General features: G+C 41.8%; 1 protein-coding gene across 1 annotated transcript in view; it reads left to right on the top strand.

The window, feature by feature from the left end:
• The window catches only part of ANO10 (anoctamin 10), a 114,483-nt gene that overhangs the window by 2,406 nt on the left and 93,307 nt on the right, over nt 1-18,770 (top strand). Inside the window, exon 2 of the mRNA XM_006765103.2 lies at nt 2,602-2,771. The gene's annotated coding sequence lies outside the window, so the exon portion shown is untranslated. The remainder of the gene's footprint in view (nt 1-2,601; nt 2,772-18,770) is intronic.

The following is an 18,770-nucleotide window of genomic DNA, read 5'->3' as shown; positions in this document are numbered from 1 at the left end:
GGGGGGGGGACATGTGTTAAAGTCTGGAGGAAAGCCTGAGGGGTTGAGAGCTGCTCCATGGTGGAGCATGCAGCATGTCCCCTAGGGGCTGGATTCTAGAACTCAGTGGTGGAGCTGCTCTCCGAAGACAAGAGACTGACTAGCCAATGAGTGTCTGTGGAACTCTCAGAACCACATAAAAGGCCTTCTTCAGCAAGATACAAATGCCAGGCCAGAAAGGAAGAGAGATTAATTTAACAATGTCAAAATTTAAAACAGCTAGGCTGGTGTGGCTCAATGGTTGAATGTCGACCCATGAACCAGGAGGTCAGGATTTGATTCCTGGTCAGGGCACATGCCCAAGTTTCAGGCTCAGTAGGAAGCGTGCAGGAGGCAGCTGAACAATGGTTCTCTCTCATCATTGATGTTTCTATCTCTCCCTTCCTCTCTCTGAAATCAATTTTATATATATATATTTAATTTGAAACACCTCTGTGAAAAAAGACACAGTGTAACACAATGCAAAAATATGAAACAGACCAAGCTTTACTATCTTTAATATATAAAGAAAGTTGGATTGAAATATAGATTTTGAAAATTCTTCTCAGAGGAGGAAACTCTAAAGCCATAAATAGCCATAAGATGCTGACACTGATCTGTGATCAAGGGAATGCACATTCAAACCATGATGACAAAAATGAGAAAGGTTCGTGGTAATAAATATTGGCAAGAACGTGGATCCATGGGAACCGTTTCCTCACAGTTGATGGGACTGCCAATTGATATAGTCATTTGGAAAACAGTTTGGGGGTTATATGTAAAATTAATGTGCCCTCTACTAGCCCAGCAATTTAACTTGTGGGAGTCTGGCCTTTCTCGTGTGCACAAAGAGATGTATAAAAGGATGTTTGTTACCTTCAGTATTCTAATAGCAAGGAAAAAAAAGAAATTAAGAAGAATGCCTATGATGAAATAAATTCTGGCATGCCCATAATATGAAATACTGTGGCAACAATGAAGAAAAATGAGGTAAATCAATGTGTACTAATATGGAAAGCTCTCTAGAGCACATTATATGTAGAAAAATCAAAATCCATGAAATATGAGCCAAAAGTTGATTCTTTGAAATTAATAAAATTGACAAACTCCTAGCTAACTGATCAAGGGGGGAAAAAAAGAAAGAAAAGAAAAACACAAATGAACAATATCAGGTTTGGAAAAGAGGATATCATTACAGATCCTACCCAGATTAAAATAATAATTAGGCAATATTACGAAACAGCTTTATGCCAATAAATTTGACAGTTGTGATAAAATAGTCAAAATATTTAAAGGAAATAAATTGCCCAAACTGACAAGATAAAAAAGAAAACGTATTCAGCTCAAAATCTATTTTTTAAATTGGATGTGTAATTTTAAAAAATTCCCACAAAGAAAAGTATTTTTTCAAATAGTTAATTAGCCGCCCCCTATGATGTTGTCAGATGGTCACACCTTCTCTGCCACTTCTCACACAGAGTTGGAGTGTATTTTCCCTCCCCTGCGATCTGAGCTGTGATTTGTTTTGACCAATAGAATGGGACAGAAGTGATGCTGGCTCAATTCCCATGCTGGAACTTAAGAGGTCTGTAGCTTCAGCCTTTACCAAGTCTTATGTTTCTCTTGCAAGTCAGCTGCCCTGGCAAAAATCTAAGTACTGTGAGACCACCATCTGTGAGGAAGTCCTACTAGCCACATGGAGAGAGGAGCCATGTGGAGAACCCTGAAGCACCAGGGTTGTGAGTGAAGCCCTTTAAAAATGTCCAGCTCCCTTTCCCTCCAGGTGGATAAAAAATCTGCCCACGTGAGCTCAAATTCCTGACCCACAGAATTGTGAGAAAGTAAAATGGTCATCGTTTTAAGCCGCTGTATTTTGAGGTCGTGTGTTCTGTAGCAATAGATAATTACACCAACCTTGCATCATATAGGGCTAACCCTTTGCCCCACCAATGTATAATGCTGCTATTTCATATAGTAAAGTATGTAGCTGATTTATTGAGTTCCAAGATTTATTTCAAAATAGCTTGTGTAGCTTCTAATTTTGAGGTCCCTGCAGATTCAGATGCAGTTTGAAAAGATCCCATGTCAGCTCACGTCTTTTGCCCATTTTCTAACTGTTGGGTTGTGAGACCTTTTTTATATTTTCCAGGCACCAGTTTTTTGTCAGATGTGTGGTTTGCAAATATCTCCTCCGACATTACAGCTTGTCTCCTCATCTTCACATGGCTTTTGAAGAATAAAGATGTTAATGTAATGAAATCTCCTGTTTTGATTTTTAATGACTTCAACTTTGGATGTTGTCTAAGAACTTTTTGCCTAACCTGAGACCCCAAAGATTTTCTCCTCTGTCTTTTTCTAAATTTTATGGTTTTACATGTTACATTTAACTCCGTGATTCATTTGGAGTTAATATTTGAATGAAGCGAAAGGTTTGGGTCAAGGGTGTTTGTCTACTGCCCTCAGATATCTATTTGCTTGGGCACCGTCTGTTGAAATAACAAATAATCTTTAACGTGTTCTGAGGTAGCCTCTTGTGCTCTTACAAAGAATGTATGATGTGTGAACAATGACAGCATCTTTCAGGGTAAGGAGACTTGTGGTTGCGAATGCGGATGTGCTGCTCAACTCCCTCTTCAAGGAAGGCCTTAGCACCCCAGCTACTGTGAGAGTTTCGGTGGAACAGCTTCCAGCCTTCAGTCCCTCACGGAGGTCATGCCCTTCAGAGGAAGGCTCACATCTGGTGACAGATGCAGGTAGGGATATTAAGGACCAACTATTTCCACCCAAAATGGAATGATTCTGATGAGTCCTTTTTTCCTCCAGAGCTCTCTATGCCTGAGGCAGGTGAGCCCGCATCATGGCTCAGCTGTTCCCTCCTTCCCACAGGTGTGGATCTCAAGGGAACATTAAACTCTGTTTTAGAGACTGCTTCCTGCGGATTTCAAACTGACGCTCGTTTTCACTTTTACTGGATGATCCGCGTGATGTTTGGCTTAGGTTTTGAGATGGGTGGAAAGGTTATGACTTGATGGTTTTTCTATGACTGTTGTAGGAGTCAGTCACACCAGGAAAACTCATGAGAAAGTGTGCTCTGACAGCACACCACTGCAAAAGGAGAGTAAGCCGGAATGGAGGGAAAGGAGAGAGGCGAGTGGTAGGATGAGCACAGGCGTGCGGGTAAGAGAAAGAGATCACAGTGGAACAGAGTGAGAGCTGCATGATGCTGTCACCATAGTTTGTAGCGGTTCCAACACTAACCAGGAAGGTAGATGTGTGGGTGACTGTCCATATGTACAGCAGGACCAAATCTCCCCCTTCAACATGGGATAAGAAATTGGGTAGTCATGACCCTGCAGCCATCCCCACGGGTATCCCAGCTCCCATGCTGATGTCCTCCCAACACCTTTCATGACTCCTTAGGAAAACCACACTTAGAGAAGAAAATCGTAGGAGTTGGAGGTGGAAATGCAGGTGGAGTTGGAGGCAGAAGAGGGAGAGGAAGGGAAGGGGCCAGAGAGGCTAGTGTTCAGTTTCCAGACATTGTCCCCAGGCCCCAGGAAGTCATACTTTGAGAAGTGAATTTTAACGGTGTCCCTTTTCCCTACCTTTCATTTGATTAGAATGGAAAAGTCCTGGATTTTTATTGTCAGTAGGACCAGTGTTTTTAAAAAGGATTTTTCCTACCATATTTCAGTTATTTTAACTTCTCTTTTTCTTCTGATAGTTTTGTTCTTTTCTGATCAGTTCATGCTGAAATAATAGGCTTTCTCATAGATCCGGAAAAGTGTTACCCTCTAAAATGTTGACATTGAAAATGTAAGGTGCCTTTCTGTGTTTGAACTTCCAAGAGCAAAATCCATCTGCATATCCATTATTTATGCAGGGGCAGGTTTATACAGTAGCAGAAAGTGTCCATACCCATAATTCCCTCTGACGTTAATGTTGCCTCACCATTTTGAAGATGCATCCTTCAGTTTAATTCAGCTTATTGAATATCCATTCTGTTTAGTCTGCACTTGTGGAAAACAAACAGCAATTGGTGTCTCAGCTCTATTACAATTTCTGACAAGTGGAAAATATCTGTTTGTGATGCAATACCTACTTGGTTTTAAGTAATTCAGCAAATTGGCTTATTTAGCTTTCGCTCTGCAGGGAACAATTTTCACCCATCATTGATTCCCCACTGAAATATGTTGTGATTGTTGATCCCGGCAGCCGGAAGAACTTGGTGGTGGTTTGAGTGAATGAGGAGTTAGTGAAAATGTAGTTCACAGTGCAAAACTAGCCATGCTCATTTTGCTTACCTACGTGACTGGAGCCAGCCCTTGTCAGTTCATGACAGCCTAGTGTTAAATATTAAAGAACTTTGTGAGCTAGATGTTTGAAATTAAGGGTATTTACACCACAGAAATTGTCAAATTTTCAAATCAGGGTATTTTTTTGTTTGTTGGTTTAATTTTTGAGAGCTGGTTTACCAACACACCATTTCCTCCTCTACCTCAATGTAGGAGAGCTACAAAGGAGATGGCAGTCAAAGAAATTAAGGTTTTTCAGGGAAAAGTGAATAAACACTAGTAAACTGAAAACACAAAGAATCGGAAGACAAAGATATAACTTTCTCTAAAACTACCCAGGTATAGGTAAGCACATTTAAGCCTTTGAGAGTTAGAGACTGGTTATTAGATGGAGCAAGTATGGTAATGACTCATGAAAGTGAGTTTCAAACAAGGCTTGTTTTCTTTTAAGTTGAAATATACAGCACGAAGCATAATGGCTATCACAAAGTTAACACCTCCATAAGCACAATCCAGATACCTGCAGCTGGAAGAACTTTATGAAGCAAATTTTCTGGGAGAAAAAGGCACACTCTAGGAAAAAGTAATGGAGGGGGCAATCCAGGCAGGCATGCAACAAAAGAGACGTTTTGAAGCTCCATGCAGTACTGAGCTACAAGAATTTCAGTTGGCCCTAGCGGGGTGGCTCATTTGGTTAACAGTGGTTCTCAACCTTCTGGCCCTTTAAATACAGTTCCTCATGTTGTGACCCCCAACCATAAAATTATTTTCGTTGCTACTTCATAACTGTAATGTTGCTACTGTTATGAATTGTCATGTAAATATCTGATATGCAGGATGGTCTTAGGCGACCCTTGTGAAAGGGTCATTTGACCGCCAAAGGGGTCGCGACACCCAGGTTGAGAACCACTGGGTTAGAGCATCTTCCCCGATATGCCAAGGTTGCAGGTTCGATCCCTCATCAGGGCACATACAAGAATCGACCAATGAATACTTAAATAAGTAGGACAACAAATTGATAACAAATCTCTCCTTCTCTCATCAATACATTAAAAAATTTTTTTCAGTTGGACAGTGTAACCTCCCCTGGATTTTTCTTTTATTTTGATAGGTGCTGCAAATCAGTTTATTAAGACTTTTTTAGCTGTGCTGATGAATATACATTTACTAGCTAAATGTAGGACTTTTCTGCTTTGCCATGTGAAGGTGTTACTAGTGAAGTACCCTCCCTTCTTCTTAGTGCAGTCTCTGATTTAATGTAATTTTTTCAGCTGCAAGTGGGCAAAATAGACTATTAACAGTTTCATAATTGTTGTGTAAGCAGTTAACTTTTAAATCAGATAGGAGAAGAAAAGAGTTAAAAATAAAAGTACTGTCTATTATTTTTACATATGTATTTACCTTTACCCGTGATCTTTATTTCTTCATGTGGACCCAAGTTCCTTGCAAGTCTAGTGTTTTGTTTTATTTTTTTCATTTCAGCTTGAATATTCTCTTTAGTATTTTTTGTAAGGTAGGTTGGCTAATGGTTAATACTTTCTGTTTTTGTTTATCTGGGAAAGTCTTAATTTCTTCTTCTTTATTAAAGGTAGTTTTGCTGGATATAAAATTCTTGGTTTAACAGTCTTTCTTTTAGTAATTTCAATATATCATCACACTACCTTTTGGCTTTCATGGTTTCTGATGAGAAGTCAACTGCTAATCTTATTGAGGATCTTTTATACACGAGTTACTTCTCTCTTACTTTTTCAAGATTCTCTCTTTGGCTTTTGACAATTTGATTCTGAAGTGTCAAGATGTTGATCTCTTTGAGTTTGTTGTAATTGTAGTTCATTGAGTTACTTTGATGTGCAAATTAATGTTTTCATCAAATTTGTGACACCCAATTGGTGTGGCTCAGTGGTTGAGCGTCAACCTATGAACCAAGAGGTCACAGTTTGATTCCCAGTCAGGGCATATGCCTGGGTTGTGGGGTCAATCCTCAGTGCAGGGCATGCAGGAGGCAGCCAATCAATGATTTCCCAACATCATTGATGTTTCAGTCTCTCTCTCCCTCTCCCTTCCTCTCTGAAATCAATTAAAAAAAACCAACCAAACAAAAAAACAACCACTTTTTTTTAAGTGTGACATTTTGGCCATATCTTTAAAAATATTCTTCCTGCTCCTTTCTGACCTCTCCTTCTGGGACTATGATTATGTGTATTTTGATATGATCGATATTTTTTCCACAGGTCTCATATTCTGTTTGTTTTTACTCATTCTGGTCCTCAAACTGGATAATCTCAATTAGCTGAATCTTCTTGACCAGTGCCAATATTATCGAGCCTATCTAGTGATTTTTAAACATTTTTAGTTATTGTACTTTTTGATTCCAGAAATTCTATTTGATTAAATTTGATAATTCCTATTTCTTTTTTGATATTTCCTATTTGATGATACTTTCTCATACTTTAATTCTTTAGACATGGCCTTTAAAAAAAAACTTTGAACATATTTATAATACTTGGTTTAAATGTGGTGTTTTGTTTTGTTTTGTTTTAGTGAACCCAACATCAGGGCTTCCTCAGGCACAATTTCTATTGATTGCTTTTCCCTCCTCCCTGTTTTGTTCTGTGTATAGATTATATTTTCCTGTGTGTTTTTTGGGGGATGACAAATTTTTGGTTGAAACTCGGACATTTTATATAATATAACATGGCAACTCTGGAAATCTGATTCTTCCCTCCTTCCACAGGGTTTGCTATAGTTTCTGCTATTACTGTTGTTGTTGCTGATGCTGGTTGTTTCATGAATTTTCTGATATAATTCTGTAACATTGCTTTTCTTTGTCATATGTGGCCATTGAAGTGCCTGCTTGGTTACCTTAGTGGTAAGCTAATAATTGGGCATTGATTTCCTTATATTCCAGGATCCAATAAGTTTCCCCACCTTCCCTGAGGGTCTTTGTCTATGTGTTGGGGCAGGCACATTGGTCTTAGTCTTCCTCATTACAAACACCTCAATCTGAATCAGAGGTGAGAGATGCCCTGTGCATGCATTTCATATTCTAGACTCCCAGGAATCCCAGAGCTTTATAAAACCCCCATTTCCAGTGTTTTCTTTTAAGATTTTTGGTAAGCTCTAATGTCAGTTGTAAATAACGTCAGGTAGCTTTAATGATAAATAATTACTAGTGATTGATTGTACTTGACAGATCCCTTGAATTTGACTATTTTCAGGGTGAATTTGAGTTAAATTAAATAACAAGCCCTGAGGATGGACTTTTCATTGAGATGCCAGGCAGGTCAAATAATGACAGTTCCCATGGGACAGGGCTTTTGGGAAACTCAATCTTGTTCTTCCCCCTTTAGTGGCTGCTGAGCTGCTAGTTTTCATGGCTAATGTAGTTGGAAGGCTGTTGGTTTTCAAGGCCCCTGTGGAGCTGGGGAATGGGAAATGGGATTAAGGCACAGATCTCACATTTTCTTACTGTGACTCAGCTGTTTTTCTTGAATAAACACTCATTAGACTGGGGCAACCCTTTAGTTAATTTCCAGAATTTGAAAAAGAGATTTTGATAGTTTTTGCCAGTGTTCTGTTGCTTTCATGGGAGAATAGATTTTCAGAGGTTTTTACTCCAGCATGCCTAGAGTTGGAACAGGTTATTATTCATTTTTTAAATTGAATTATTTGGGGTGACATTGGTTCACAAAACTGTACAGGTTTCAAGTGTACAACTCAATAAAACATCATTTGCACACTGGATTATGTATTCTTTTTTAAAAAATCCTCACCTGTTTTTTATTTATTTTAGAGAGAAGAAGAAGAAGAAAGAGAAGAGAAGAGAGAGAAAGAAAGAAAGAGAAAGAGAGAGAGAGAAACATCTATTGGTTGTTTCCCACATGCGCCCCAGGGATCAAACCCATCAACCTAGGTATGTGCCCTGAACCAGAATTGAACCAGCAACCTTTTTGATATATGGGACAATGCTCCAACCAACTGAGCCACTGCCCAGGCCTGAATTATGCATTCTTGATACTTCACTTTTCAGCCTGATTCTCTAACCTTGAGGCAGGTTATAGTAGCCTAAAATCGAGAAAGGCAAGTGGGAGATGAGAAACTTTAGCTTCTACCAGGGAGCAGGAAGGAGGCAGCTTCACTGAGGCAGGAGCCACGTAGGTTGGCTTGGCTTGGCTTTAGCAGCAGGTGATATTGCATAAATAACTGCTTTGCATATGACTTTCCTCTTTTTGTAACATGGGGATAATGTTGTTGACCTCACAGATTATTCACTGTAAGGATTAAATACATTACCTCATGTAATCAAGGGAAGAAACAGTGTAAACTAAAAAGCACTTAATAAATATTCTTTCCCAATCCACTAGACACACAGTAGTCACTAAATAAATGTTGTTAAATGAAGAAATAGCAAGAGCGCGTGACTCTTAATTAGCACAGTGATTGATCAAGGTCATGGGAGCTGGAGCTCAGACAGCCTGAGTTAAAATCCTACCTCAGTCACCTACTAGCTATGTGACTTTGGGGGATTAGTTACTATTACTGTTGCCTACTTACTTTTATTTTGCTCAAATCTTGGGTGTGCTGTGGTCTCCCACTCTTTCACCATCCTGCTTACGGCCACCTATGACAGTTTTGTGTTCGGTGCCTGAGGGAGGGTCAAGTAATTTGCCCCCCTATACAAATTCCCAGTGAATTCCCGCCATGTATTCAGCGTGCATGTCAGGTGTTCTAAGCTTCAGCACAGTGTTTCCCTAAGGAGCTATGGCTTCTGTCCCTTGACTTATACGGGAATTCATGGGGAAAGACAGGAGCAGGTACAATAAGCATATGTAGTTTGACGGGTATAAGGTCAAATTTTGTATTTATGTAAATAAAATATAGAACTGTATTTAGTAGGATCCTAAAGGATGGCGAGATCCTAGGGGCTGACATGGATAAGGGAAGGCCTCCTGGGGGTGACAGGCTTCAGCCTAGCTCTGAAGAGTAGATAGAGGCTGAGTCCCCAGAAAGAGGAGCTGCAGGGGCCCTACAGTGAGGGGGGCACAACAGCTGGAGTAGAGGTGCAGCTGAAGGCCTTTCATGGTAGCGGAAGTGGTTGTTGAGGCTACACCCATGCTAATCACTGTTCATGTACGAAGCTTGTTGAATTCCAATATAAATCGGTGCGTTTTAAGCTATTATTATCCCCAATTGCAGGTGAAGAACCTGAGACCCAGGAAAGGTAAGTCTGTGCATATGAGCCTCCCACTGCTGGTGACTGCATCAGAGCTTGAAATTCTGTCTCCTTCCAGAGCCCCAGGGAACATGGCTGAAAATAATGTGGAATTAGTAGAGGGGTTTGGATACTTTAACTACAGAGTAGTCTTGTCTCCTGGACTGGACTCAACAGTTGAAGGAATGATGCTCTAATGGCAGAATTCTAGACATCGACTGCTGGGGGGTGAAAGAGGATTTTCTCCTTTGGGAAGGGAGAGAGCTTCCCCTTTTTCCCACTTTTACAGCAAACCAGCCTCCGTCTTCCAGATGTTGTACCCCCAGAGTGACTCTGCAGTACTTGGAAGGAAGGGTTTTGTGTGACCAGTACCAACTTCCCCTTTCAGAGTTGAAGTAACTACCCCTGGAGGTAAACACTCATCCTGGTCCATACTGGAAACCTCTTAACTCCGCATGTCCATGACTTTTCAACATTCTCTTAGGCCTGCAGTTCCCTCCCTGTGAAACATGGAGGCTGGGCTAGATGACTTCTAAGTTCCCTTCCACCTTAACACTGTTGTATTAATCCTTTAACTCAAAGGCAGATTCGACATCGAAGTGACATCTACTATAGGATTGGAGCAATAAAAGGAGCAGGGCAGGTAACAGGCAGAAGTGCATGCTGTCTGCTCTCTCCCCGTCCCCATTACCCCTGCTCCAAATGAGAGACTAGGAAGTGTCCCTCTTACAAACATGGGACATAGAACTTTTGTTTTTACATCATGGTATAGTGAGACAGTTAAAAACTTATTCCCAAGGTTTGTATTGACTGAAACAAAGCTGTCATAACTGTGAACATGACTCAGCAGTTGAACAATAAACTTTCCTTGGAAGTTTCCCACTGATCAATGAGGCAACGAATAACAGGCAGGGGCACTTAAATAATGATGCTACAGACCTTTAAAAGCTGAGTACAGAAATAGCAGAGTAAAGACATGTACTCAGGAAGTAGCACCCGGGGCCTGGCTCTGTGGGGATAGGGAATTTTGTGTTTTAACTGACCAGACCGGAGAAAATACCAGCTCAAGACATTTAAGGAATGCTTTAGTGGAGTCGTCTTCAGAGGCAGAGAACACAATCTTTTTTTAAAAAAATTTCTTTATTGATTAAGGTATTACGAAGATAATCAAGAGAAATAATACCCCTCTGGACTTCATCTGGAGATGGTGGAGTAGATCCCCATCACCTACCTTTCTGCAGATAGATTGCTATGTTTTTGTGATCTGTTGGTATCAGTCATGCTCTAAGGCCAAAGTAGCCTAAGAGAAAGGATTTAGGAGGCCGTTTTAACAGCAGTGGTGTTGGTGGGACTGAGGAAGCAGCTGATCAGGAGGATACTGGATCTGGAGGGGTCCGTGGAGGACAATGCCCATACACTGTTGTGAACATTGTCTCTCTCTATTCCAAAGCACCAGGGAGCAATTTCTGCTCCACAGTAGAGTAAAAATGTCTATTTGTGGATCTCATTTCCACCCAGATGTTTGTTCCTTAGTCTCTGTGTCCTGCATTATATCAAGTTAATGTCTAAAAATGAATCAAATGGGCTTTTGCATAAATGGTGGTTGGACAAATAGAACAGTCACTTGGAAACCTCACATTGAAATAAACTCCTAACAGATCAGAGATCCAAGTGTAAAACATAAAACCTAATACTTATGCATGGGTACTACGCTAAAGTTGTGGGTTCGATCCCTGGTCAGGCGCTATACAAGAATCAATCAGTGAACGTATAATTAAATGGAACAGCAAATCTCTCTCTCTCAAAATCAATAAATTAAAAAAAAATTTGTCTTTTCTAGATCTGCCCACTGAAAGAACCTAGAACCAATGCTACTCTAGTGGGAGTGAGCACTCCTTGCCCCCAGATCTTGGATTCTAAATATCATTTCTCACAAATAAAGAGAATGTCCTTATTCTTAGGAGATGGGTGTTGAAATATTTAGTGATGAAATGGTGTGAGTGTGCCATTTATTTTCAAATGCTTCAGCTGTGTGCTTGTGGGTTGGTGGGTGGGTGGACGAGTGATAAGGATCTAACTCTTGCACCAAGTAATCCCCTTTCCTGCACCTGACATAATCTCCGAAGAACTAGCTCCACCTGCCCACACTTGCTAGCGCACATGGCCTCCATTCTGAAGATGAACCAAAGCCCAGAGGAACACTCATAAAAAGATCAAAATTACTAAATTGCATGTCCCCCATGCTTAGAGATTCTAAAAATAGATAATGCCTCGTGTGCTCTAATTTTCTGCTTAAAGCTCCTTACATCCTTTCAATTCAGTTATTTAAAATAGAGCACCTGGGACTTGAACCTTACTAGTCAAATGCATTTATTGAAATACCACTTCCTGGTGCTTTTGTTTGTGTGTTTTGTTTTGTGTGGTTTTTTTTTTTTTTTTTTTTTTTTGGCTGTGATAGGTGAGAGCTTTCATTAGGAGTTACTGGCTTTGACGCAGCTTGGAATTGGGAAATACGGATTCTTACTGAGGCTCTCTATAACTAACTTGGAATGTTGCTTTGGACATGTCACATCCCCTTTAGGGATCTTAAGTTTTCAACTGCCAAATATAGGGATTGGACATGATTATTTTACACTGTACATTTCTGTGATTTTGAGTTTTCTCCAAATAGAGTTTTGCATCTAAGAACAACAGGAGTGGAGCGAGAGAAAGAGAGAGAGGAGTGAGGCTTTATTGGGATATGAAGTGACACCTGGAGTAGGATATTTTTTCCAGATAATTTTTTGACATCAATCTTGTCTCACATTCCTTAAGCATGCTAGAATGGATAAGGGTGACAAATGGTTCTTCAAGTATAAGAACAATATTTGGTATATGATTTTATTTTTAATTATCCTTAATTCCAACAATTATTTTCTTTTCAATCTAGAAGAAGAAGGATAGGTTCTGAGTGGTTCTGTGGCAGGCAGTTAGACCGACATGAGCAGAGCAAGAACATGGGACAGGCACAGAGAAGGTCACCAGGACAGAAAGCCCCAGGTGTCTAGCAACCGGCAAAACTGGGAAAACAAGGATCTTCCCTCACCCCCCACCCAGGGTAAACTTTCCTCCCCGAGCATACTGCTGGTCCTGTAGCTTAGAGCCCTTGACCTTTCATATTGCTGGTCATGCGGTTCGAATCCTCCCCTGACCTTTCCTCCCCTGGTATGCTGCTAGTCATGCAGGTTAGATACCCTTAGAAGAGAATGAACAAAGGGGCCAGAAAATAGCCCTTAAGGTTAGAGGGCACCAGAAACACCAGAAAAGATATTATCAGACCAGCCCCCTGAGTCGAAGGGAGAGGGCTGTTTCCTCCTCAATTCTTGTCATGCTCGTGGGAAAGAATTCAAACAGCAGCATTGCAGTTAATTGTTGAAGGAGGCAAAGCAACGCATTTATTAAAGAAGTAAATCAGACAAATCTATCAAAATACACTGGCATACAGCACCAGTGGGCACTCCCTGTGGCTGCAACTCATGTGGTAGCCTGTACAGCTATGCCGGAGTTGGCCGAGGATGTGTAACACACCTCAGATGTTGGTTGAATGTGCTCCCATGCATATTAAATAACCTACCATGGCAGGACAATTGAAAAAGAGTAAATCTTCTGTTTGCTCGCATGACTGGGGATAGACAATCAACCGTGACCATCTATCTAAAAGTGTTAGAATACACATGCACCAAGCATGAAATCCTATTGAAAGCCACTTCATCCTCTTGATTATTCATTACGGTTGCTCAGAGTCTGACAGACCTTCAAGGTCATTATTGTGAACATTACCTATCATTGTAATGTGGCAATGGAAAGTGTATTCTAAAAGAGTTCTGTTTAGTAGAAGTCTGCACGCACAAGAAGCCACCATTTTATTTGGGTGTGTGTGAATCCACCCTTCTGCTATGTGGTGTCAAAACAGAAATGTTGGAAGCAAACCTTCCAGAGTCGTCTTTGGTGCCTGGGTTGTGGGTGCCTGCTCTCCATAAACTCCTGTGCAAAGAGGCCTGGAAGGAGAGGGCCGTGCTGATTGGGTGTGGGTGAGGGAGAAGCGTTGTGTTTGTTTGGAATTGGTTGAGTGGAGCAGCTTCAAGTAAACTTTTCACAGTATAAGTTGGAGGCACACTTTTCAACCATTCCTTCCTCACCCCTTCAAAACATACAACCAGGAGTGAGAGGTACTATGAAATATAAACCCATTGAATATAAATGTATCTAATGAGTGTTATGTTTAAACTAGGGGCCCAGTGCACGAATTCATGTACCTTGAAAGGACCTGTGGGCCACAAGGCTGTGGTGGGCACAGGGGCGGGTCTCAGCCCATCCTGCCTGCCCCTTCTGCCATGGCCCCTGGTCCCTTGTCTGCTAGCAGCCCCGCTCCCACCACCGCCACTCCCACATGCTGATGGTGCTGGCCCCAGTCACACCCTCTGACAGCGAGGAGCAATTGGGGCTGATGCCAGCAGTGGGTGTGAGTGGCGGCTGCTGCCCCGATTGCCCCTCAGGAGCAGGGGGAGGTGGAGAAGCCCTCAGTAGTGATTGGGGCCTGCACCAGGCACTGGCAGCAGATGTGAGGGCCCAGTGGGACCAAGGCGCACAGGAGCAAAGAATTTTCAGTAACCACCAGTGACTTGCCCCGATGACAGCAGCTAGCTGTCCCCCACTCAACTGCTCCACCATCCTGCCACAGTGGATGCCCACCATGTTCTGCGTGCCCGCCCCCTGGTGGTAAGCACACATCATAGCAACTGGTTCAGTTGTTTCGTTGTTCTGCCGTTCTATTTGCATACATATATGCAGTTCTTCAAGCAAAGTGTAATGTGGTTCATTTTGAAGTGACTGTCCAGAAACACTGTTTTCAGTACCCCCATCCTGGCTACCCCAACATACACGTCTATAGCCCCAACTCTCAGGACTCTGATTACTCAGGCTAGGGACACTCCTTGGGGTTTAACTGATTGTGTTGAGTAAATACTGCTGGAGAAATTCTCTGTCATCCAAACAAGCTCAATGTACTAACGTGTTAGAATCTAGTTTCTGGAAAAGCAGAATTGTCTGTATTCCCATCACAAACGGATTCCTTACCTTATTTTAGACGTGTGGCATTAGGATCTATGTCTTAAGCATCAGTTCTAGGAATGCAGTATAAATTCCCAGAAAGGTATGGATGGGAGTGCTTGGTTCCTGTGGGAAAGCTTGCTGAGTCATCTGATTCCTGAGCTTGTTGTACTGAGGTAGCTTAACATGTTAGGTTCTTTGACCTTCTCTTAAAAAGGTGGAGCTGAGTTTCCCTCCCCTTGATTGGGGGCTGGACTTAGTGATTTGCTTCTAACAAGTAAAACAAAGCAGAAATGATGGTATGTGACGTTAGGGATTAGGCCATCAGAAGGTATTACAGCTTCCTGCCTGCTCTCTTTCCTATCCTTCCCTCTGCTGGACGCCGGCTGCCATGTCAGGAGGACATGTAAGCAGGCCTATGAAGAGGTCTGCGTGTAAGGAACTGAGGCCTCCTGCCGACAGCCAGGTGAGCGAGCCGCCTTGGATGAGGGTGCACAGCCCTGCTGACATCTTGACAGCCCCCGCAGGAGAGATCCTCAATCAGAACAGCCCCGCTAAGCCACTTCCGCATTCCCGACTCTTAGAAACTGGGTGAGATAATAAATCTTTGTTGTTTTAAGTTGCTGTGTCTGGGGGTAATTTGTTAAATAGCACCTACCGGATGGTACTGTTGCTCAGCTACGTACACCGCGAAGAGAACTGTCTCACCCGCAGAGGCCAGAGGCCATATAACTCTGCCCCAGTGCACTCTGGGAATTGGGCCCTTGACCATGGTTTCACACTGAGTGCCAGGCAGCTGCTCTCTGGATACTTGTGAGTTAAGTACTTTTACCCTTTAATGTCACACTTCAATTTTAATAGATGTTTTATTTTTCAGAAATACTAAGGTGAGAAAAAAAATCTGTCACCACATCCCATCCATACCCCATTGAACTGACTGAGCAGCCAATATTATGTGCATTTATTGTTTTGGTTTTGAGAGTTAAAAATCCCATTCAGGTCACAAATGCTTTAGTAGGAAATTCAAATTTTCAGGGCCTTGCAGGATTCAGCACTAACATTTGACATGAATGGTAGACACCAGGGGTCAGGGGCTCAAGTTAGGTTCAGAATGTTTTGCTTGCCGTGAAGGAAGGAAGTAGATGCCAGCAATAAGGTGTCCTAAATGATGCATGAGTTGTCACATGGCAGTTCTGTAACCTGGCCTCACCGTGGGACCAAAGAAGATCCCCAGGAAAACCATTATTGGCAGCAGCACCACATTCGAAGCCCTGGCCATGAATGATTCCTCCTCTTCTCCCTTCCTCATGACCTTCTGCTCCTTGTTTCTCCAGCACATGCTTTGTGTTTCTGCCTCTGAACATTTGCGCATGTCTTTCTCCCTTCTGAATGCCTGTCTGCTCCCCTCCACCCCCCCATCTTACACCTGTCCACAGGACCACATCCTCTCCTTTCCTCAGGGCAGCACTCGGATGTCACATCTGCCATCCATCCCCCCCAGCAGTCCCTTCTAGCTCCAAGTAATTTATCCTCCTCTGGTCTCCTGTAGTACATTGATTTGTTTCCTGCTCTAATTATTTATGTTATAATTGTGTATGTAGGTGCCTTGCTCTCCTAGACATGTGTGAGCTCAGCGAGTGGTCACCAGTGAGTTGGTCCTTTATTCCAGCAAATAAAGGAATGCAGGAATTTTGAAAGTCACTGGATGAAACAAACATGGTTTTGGTTTAAATTTTTCATCTGTCTTCATTTCGACTGTGTCTACTGGGTGAGGATGTGTAGAGTAGACAAGAATTTCAGATCAAGGAGAGATGAGTATGTACATCCCCCTCAGCGAGTGGTCACCAGTGAGTTGGTCCTTTATTCCAGCAAATAAAGGAATGCAGGAATTTTGAAAGTCACTGGATGAAACAAACATGGTTTTGGTTTAAATTTTTCATCTGTCTTCATTTCGACTGTGTCTACTGGGTGAGGATGTGTAGAGTAGATAAGAATTTCAGATCAAGGAGAGATGAGTATATACATCCCCCCAGCCTGTTCGTGTGTGTGTGTGTGTGTGTATAGATAGATGATAAATAGATAGATAGATAGATAGATAGATAGATATAAAAAGCTCCAGGAAATTCAAAATAAGCTGGTTTCCTTCGGGGAGAAAAACTGAGTGGTTTGGGGATAAGAAGAGAGACCAAGTCTCTTGTAGCTTTTAAGTGGCTGTGTTACTTATTTAACTTTTTTAAAAATTGGAAGACACGTGACAAGGAAATCTAGTTATCATTTGTCCTCTTATAAAGTCTGTGTAACTCTGAAGGTCTGCGACCTGTGTGGACTGTAGAATATGCTTCTGTTGGGAAGGCTCAGTTGTGCTGACAGCAAGGCTACTCCTAATTATTGGGAGATAATTCTATGTGGGCCTTTTGTGTGTAAGCACATCTACTGAGTAAAGGCACTGACATCATTGTTCTAAACCAGTGATGGCGAACCTATGACACATGTGTCAGAGGTGACACGCAAACTCATTTTTTTGGTTGATTTTTCTTTGTTAAATGGCATTTAAATATATAAAATAAATATCAAAAATATAAGTCTTTGTTTTACTATGGTTGCAAATATCAAAAAATTTCTATATGTGACATGACACCAGAGTTAAGTTAGGGTTTTTCAAAATGCTGACATGCCGAGCTCAAAAGGTTCGCCATCACTGTTCTAAACTACCTATTGAAGGATATTTGCATAGCAAATAGCCTTGATGATAGAGCTAGTTTCTCCCTATGGAACAGAGGTCAGATTTGTTTCCTGTGTATGATGATATCTCCCTCAAAAGTAAGGCTGAACAGGCTTGCTAACAGCTCCTTTAAGAGACCAGGGTTACCTAAACTCAGAGATTCTTAGCTACGATGCAAACCCAGTGAGTATGCAGAATCCTCCTGGGCTGTTCCACATTACCCCCTTGGAACTTGGGGGCAAGGGGAGCTGAGGCAACATGGAACTCACACCAATTGCTATGAAGTGAGTAATAAAGTCTTCTGTCTTGACCCAGGAGTTTCTTGTCTTCTTTCAGCATCCATTAAATTGTGAGATTAATTTATTAGCTCACAAATATGGTAAAATGTTATACCCTCTGTATTTCTTGACACTAATGATATAGATTGAGATAGTTGGAGATACCCATCTTAATCAAAATCTAATATTTAGGATGAGCAGTTCTCCTCAGGTGAGCAGTTTCATAGAGAAATTCTATTATTTCAGTGGCTTTATTCCAGGAATGTATTAGATACACAGAAGACACAGGAAAGACCCATTAGCCATTTAGCCTGTTCCCTGCTAAGATAAGAAATTGAAATAACACTAGGAGCTAAATTGTGTCCTTGGTTGCTTGGCAGATGTCAAATGGTCATTGCTCTAGGTTACAGGTTTCCAGTAAAACACAGCAGAAATAAAAGAACACTTTCCCCAGAATATTCAAAATACTTACATGACCTATCAGCTACTTTAGCCAATAGTGTTTGTATTCAACACGGGGAGGATGGAAAAATTTACATATTTCTTTCTATAAGGATGAGCTAGGTCTTTTAATATATGAAAGACACAGGAATGCAGGTAAGGTTGATGGCAGGGTGGGAGGAGAGCAGCTATTAAACAGGATGGTCAGAAAGGACCTCAATGAGAAGGTGGGAGTCGATTCCTTTGAGGAAGGGGAGGAGGAAAAACCATCTCCATAATCAACAAAGCTTTGTAGGCCGAGGGTTTATTCAGGGCAAAGTCCCGAGGTGGCAGGTGGAGGGTGTCAGGTGAGTTCTAGGAAGAGCAGGGAGACCAATGTGCCTGGGGTAGAGAAAAAGGGCGTATAAAGAGGTTTTCTGAGACGTAAGGGATGACGATAGGGCTGGGAGACCCTATAGACCACTGTAAGGAATTTGGCGTTATTGGATGTGAGGTTTAATAATAATATGAATTTGGGGTTTCACCACCTGAAAGTGAGTTACAACTAGAATGATACTTGAAAGCGACAAGAAAATTGATTCTGGACCTTAAGCGATGGAAAAAGAGGAAAATGTGAAGTAGTACCGGCTCTAAGTACAATAGCCCAGGAGGCCTCGCCCCTCCCGTTGTGGTCCCGCCCCCTCGGAGTGACAGCTCAGCGAGGCCTCGCCTGTCCT

Source organism: Myotis davidii, unplaced genomic scaffold, assembly GCF_000327345.1.
Source record: "Myotis davidii unplaced genomic scaffold, ASM32734v1 scaffold81, whole genome shotgun sequence".
NCBI lineage: Eukaryota > Metazoa > Chordata > Mammalia > Chiroptera > Vespertilionidae > Myotis > Myotis davidii.
Note: the sequence above shows the minus strand (reverse complement) of the source record. Positions and strands in the feature narration are given on the sequence as shown.